The 6,000-nt window shown below is 39.9% G+C and overlaps 1 long non-coding RNA gene across 1 annotated transcript; it reads right to left on the bottom strand.

The window, feature by feature from the left end:
- Positions 1-563: 563 nt before the first annotated feature.
- LOC121820081 (uncharacterized) lies at positions 564-5,615 on the bottom strand. Its single transcript, XR_006060553.1, has 2 exons — positions 5,495-5,615; positions 564-874 (listed from the first exon to the last, which is right to left on the bottom strand). It is a non-coding gene; the product is annotated as an uncharacterized LOC121820081 (long non-coding RNA).
- Between the last annotated feature and the right edge of the window lie 385 nt (positions 5,616-6,000).

Below are 6,000 nucleotides of genomic sequence, written 5' to 3'. Positions count from 1 at the left end.
CCGTGGCTTTGAGCCTTTCTTTCTCTCATGTAGATTCCAGGCCCAAGGAGAATAAAATAAATCTCACAGCAGTACTTGGAAGCTTATATAAGAAAGAAAAGGATTTTGTTGTTTCCTATGTACTCTTTAAATATTAAAGTGAACAAATGTCTTTAAATGCAAAGAGAAAACATACAAGAGTCTCCTTTAGTTTTCCTGATGAAACGTAAATAAGATACACTGACCACACTGACGATCAACATGTATTGAATAAATTTTTAAATGGTCAGATGAGAAATAGTGATAAATTATATATAATTATATATTTGCACCTCTTTGCTTTACTTATCTTTGTACCAAAAGGTTGGGGGATGGGGAGCAATACATTACACTGCATTCATTTTTAATACCAGTTTCCCTCACTTCCCCCCATTCCTCTTTGCACGAATAGTGTATGTTATAGGTAATTAAGCTGAAATCCCACAGGCTGCTTTCCTAATGTGATCATTTAAACACAGGCCAGATGCTAACACAAACACTACTTGAACAAGAACTTCTCCACTCTTGAGAGTCCTCCTAGAATGTTCCATGGACAGTTTTAGAATTTTTATTTTTGAAAACTGGCATACAAGACATTTTCCACAACAGAAAAGAAACCAACAACACCCTATTTGCAGCAGAAGAAAACACCATTGAGATGAGGTCTTAAAACACATTTGGATGATGGCAGATCACAAGACACTTGGCTCTGGAATCAAGATATCAGGTTTCCATCAAAAATATATAGATGGGATATGAATAAACCCTCCTGAAAACTCACGCTTCTCTATTGGCTGGGGATTCAGAGTGGGATCAGTAACACTCACAGATGACTCCAGAGAAACAAGGATCCCACCTGCAGACAGATGAGAAAGAGGAATTTTCCTTGGGTGCTTTGCTTGAGACACGTTAGAAACAAAATAGTCTATCACATCTTTCTAACAACATCGGCTGGTACTCTCTTGCCAACAACTCAATTGGTTCAGAATGTTAAACTTAGAGAATTGCATCATCTACCTCAGAAGGCTACAGGCTCACTCCTGCCTAACCAGTGGGAAAATGAAGACATGAAATTCAGTGGTATCCTAGAGTTAGCAGCCCATCCAATTTTACTTTGTCTTTGCACCCCTTGCAGAAGACAGCACAATCGGGTAGCTATAAATGACATGTTTTCAATCTGTCCTCAATCAGATATACGCCATTGTGCCATCTAGATCTACTCTCCGCTCTGCTCTGTTCCACTCCATGCAACAAGGGCTGCCCAGTACAGACCGTACCAACTGGGCCGGATTAATGGAGCACACTGGCAGGAGATTGAGGGGGTGAGAAGAGGGAGGCCCAGGTATTTATTTCCCGGTCCCACCCGCTGCCAGATTGCAAGGGTTTGGCTGCTGCACCACCAAAGGCCACAGCTCCTTTCAAATGCCCTCTCCATACAGCCACTCTGTCTGGATTCTTCAAACCAATTGTACTTCAGGCCTAGGAGTGGCAAAGCAGAGCAAGCATCCCTGTATTAAACACCCCCAAAGTTACTGGTTTGAGTGTTCCATCCGAGCTGACCATGTGTGGGTCAACAGTGACAGATTACTGATGGCTTCCCCCAGTGATGTTGTACTGAAGACTAGCACACAGATTATAATAACATGTGCTGTCGTTCTATGTTGCTGTTGACCTTGGGCATGAAAGCAAGGGAAAAACCAGCAAAAAATTCCTCCTCTTCCTGCCATAGATGTTTATCATAGTAGGTAAAGGGCCAAGGGTAACTTCATTCTAGCATCAGGTCTTTGATTTTAAAATTTAGTTGACATTTCTCCAAAGAAGACATACGGATGGCTAACAAACACATGAAAAGATGCTCAACATCACTCATTATTAGAGAAATGCAAATCAAAACCACAATGAGGTACCACTTCACACCAGTCAGAATGGCTGCGATCCAAAAATCTGCAAGCAATAAATGCTGGAGAGGGTGTGGAGAAAAGGGAACCCTCCTACACTGTTGGTGGGAATGCAAACTAGTACAGCCACTATGGAGAACAGTGTGGAGATTCCTTTAAAAATTGCAAATAGAACTACCTTATGACCCAGCAATCCCACTGCTGGGCATACACACCGAGGAAACCAGAATTGAAAGAGACACATGTACCCCAATGTTCATCACAGCACTGTTTATAATAGCCAGGACATGGAAACAACCTAGATGTCCATCAGCAGATGAATGGATAAGAAAGCTGTGGTACATATACACAATGGAGTATTACTCAGCCGTAAAAAAGAATTCATTTGAATCAGTTCTGATGAGATGGATGAAACTGGAGCCGATTATACAGAGTGAAGTAAGCCAGAAAGAAAAACACCAATACAGTATACTAACACATATATATGGAATTTAGGAAGATGGCAATGACGACCCTGTATGCAAGACAGGGAAAGAGACACAGATGTGTATAACGGACTTTTGGACTCAGAGGGAGAGGGAGAGGGTGGGATGATTTGGGAGAATGGCATTCTAACATGTATACTATCATGTAAGAATTGAAACGCCAGTCTATGTCTGACGCAGGATGCAGCATGCTTGGGGCTGGTGCATGGGGATGACCCAGAGAGATGTTATGGGGAGGGAGATGGGAGGGGGGTTCATGTTTGGGAACGCATGTAAGAATTAAAGATTTTAAAATTTAAAAAATAAAAAACTGAAAAAAAAAAAAGGGGAAAAAAAAATTCAGTTGGCCCGTGGTGGATTCGTGTCAATGTATGGCAAAACCAATGCAGTGTTGTAAAGTGAAATAAAGTAAAGATGAAAATTTAAAAAAAAAAAAAAAAACATAAATCCTTAAATTAAAAAATAAATAAATAAAATTTAGTTGAGACTTATCGGTGATTTTCATTTTCATGTTGCATATATTCAAATGTCAATGCCAATATCAAGAAAGGGAATGCTTTTCATGTACAATAATATTTTCAACTTTAAAACCATGTTGTCCTATAGAACTTAGAACCAGTGGATGATAGTTTTAAAATTGATTCAATTTTTGTTCCATAGTCTGTCCCTGTTTTTGTGTTTTTTCTCAAGTCTTCCCATGTATATAACAACAAGATCTTTATTTCTTCAGTAATCAGTAATCTGATTTCTTTAGTAATCTCTTAATTTCCCACTTGAAGCCATTTAATCCTCTTTAAGAGGCCAAGTGTGTCCTAGAAACTAGAGCAAATAATACAGTATACCGATCAAATTCTTTTCCTTTAAGTCAAACTCAACTTTTTTGTGCCTAAATTTGTCTTTTGGCAAAATGAGTGATAATGAGTTACTGCCTCTGCACTTTAATAGCCTGAGTCACAAAAAGCTGACGATACCTCCATGCTCCTGTTGATCCCAGGTTTACTACGGAAAGATTTCATTCTTATACCATGCAGCACGGTGCCTTCTAACACACAGATGCAGTGGAAGATTGTCTCAAAAATAATTCTTTAATATTAAAATATATTTGATTACAAATGAAATAAAAGGAAATGCATTTATCTGTATATGAGATGTAAATACAGATTTCTTTCTTAATGAAAATGTGTTCTTGAGCTATCAGCATCTTTCAGCCAATTGTTAGATGAGCTTATGGTCTTAACTGTCAAGACTCTGCCTAGATGGCTTAATATTATTATTTTTAACATTGAAATAAAACTTTTTACTGTCTGAAAGGCAGAACAGATATTTGGATCACTGGAAAAAAAGACCAGGACTACAGAGCTTGGAAGGTGTGATCATGTGTCTCTCCTATTTGCTATGCCTCTAGAATGCATCATTCATTCAAAAACATTTATGAATAAACAGTTAATAATACAGTATAAAGCATTATTACTAAGGTTTTGACCATAAGCTGTGAGAACACAGATAATGCAGCAGTTAGTTCTAGAGCTTGGGGTAGAGTAAGGAGGGGAAACTCGTGTTTTTGTTGGGCATTGAAGGATGAGTAAGTGTTCACCAGTCAGACGATTAGGTAAAGAAGGCATTCTAGGCAGAAAAAACAGCATATGAAGGCCCCAAAGTGTGAGAATTGATGTGACCTGGGGATGGAGATAGAGCTTATTGACTTTATCCTATGGGCAATGGGGAGCCTTTAAATGAATTTGACTGAGAGAAAGGACATAATCGCATTCTATTTTTAAAGATTATGTTGTTTGAAATTTGGATGAATGGGAGAAGGCTTGGAAACCATATATACAGTCAAAGGTAAAAATCTGGTAAGATTGTGGGTTTGATTTAGGGCAATGACACTAGAAGGGAGAAAAGTGTATTGATCTGATATTTTAGAGATACAAATCAAAAGAACTTTGGCTTGCTGACTTCCCGGGGAGCTCAAATGGTAAAGAATCTGCCTGCAATGAGGCAGACCTGGGTTCCATCCCTGGTTTGGGAAGATGGGGGTCACAAAGAGTCAGACACAACTGAGCAACTAACACCTTTTGCAGACCAGCTCTGTGGGGTGAGGGTGGGTAGGAGTGAGGGAGAGTGAAAAGAGTGAGATGATTTTGAAGTTTCTAACTAGTGAACTAGAGAGAGAATGACTTTGATTATGGGCATGCCCAGTGTGTGGTTGCTGGGCCAATCAGATGGAGATACTCCACTGACAGATGAAAGGCAAGACTGGAGCTCAGAAGTCAAGTGAGGGTTGAAGATGTGGATTGTGGAGATCATTATTTCATCAGCATTGATGCCACGGGGATGGATGAGATCACAGAGGAAGCACACAGAAGAGGAAAGGAGAGAGGAAAAGATGCAGTCTAATAGGCATGTGTTATTTTCAAGTGTGAGTGTTCATTCCAGTCTTCTGGTGCCACCTCCTCATTTATCATTTAACCAGCCACCCTCCCCGACTCTATGCAGCACTGGTGAAGCAAACTTCGGGTATCCTGTCCACACTTGCTTGCCTCCTGCCCTAAGATGAACAGAGTATGCCTCACATCACCCTGACCACAGAGATTTGATCAGCACCATGGCAGTGATATGTTGGAGCCAGGTCCTTCCAGCCCACAAGTGGCATCACATCTGTAGCTTAAAGTCAGCCTCAGTGGAGATGTTTACACCACAGAAATTGGCAAACATTGCCAATCAAGCCCTACCTGCTGTCCCTGTGAAAAGTCAGCTTACTGGCACACTGGTGGATGTGGGCAAAATGAGGAACACTGTCCTGCAGACTTGACATATAGGTCTCAGAAGAGGTGTTTGTTTTCATTCTGGATTGCAAACTGTGAAGTGTGCCCATGCTGAATGTTCTTACTGTGTATCAGAGCCGCCTTAGAAGGACTTCAATCCACGTAGGATGAGAGATGAAGAAGGGACAGAACGCTAAGCACAGAATTTGTTGCTCTTTCATTTTTTCAATTAAAAAAAATTCTTAAAATTTTAAAAGGTGATATACTTATAGGAAATCCCAATCAATATATATATATTCAGTTAACAAAATAATAAGAAAATACACACGTGAATAAACACTGTCCAGGTCAAGACATAGAATACTATCAGGTCCCCAGAAGGCAGAGTTCTCTTCTTGTCCTTTCATCTTGACCTTTGTAATATTCCATCTTGACCTTGGTAATATTCATTTCCTGGATTTGAAAAACAGATTTACAAACAATGTATACATTCTCAAACATAAAGGTGCCTCCCTTCCTTCCTTCTCTCCCTTCCTTCCTTCCTTCCTTTCATTTTTCTTTATCACTATAGGGAAGCCAGAACTTGGGGAAGCATGTTTTTCCTATGATGGGAAAAACTGGAATAGACTTATAAAGTTGATATAAAAGAAAGACTGAGGATACCAGGGACAGAATAATTTAGAGCATAGCTGTAGGGAAGATGAAGAGACGGGGAACCCGGTTTTCTGATGGAGGCCTTAGGTTTGGATGGAGGGTGAGAGATGCCTCCTTATGATATGGGAAAGAGGATTGGTTTCTACTTACAAACGCCCAGACTACTTTAATTTATACAAG

The sequence above is a fragment of the Ovis aries genome, chromosome 7, assembly GCF_016772045.2.
Source record: "Ovis aries strain OAR_USU_Benz2616 breed Rambouillet chromosome 7, ARS-UI_Ramb_v3.0, whole genome shotgun sequence".
In the NCBI taxonomy this organism is placed as follows: domain Eukaryota; kingdom Metazoa; phylum Chordata; class Mammalia; order Artiodactyla; family Bovidae; genus Ovis; species Ovis aries.
This window is presented reverse-complemented; position numbering and strand designations above follow the sequence as displayed.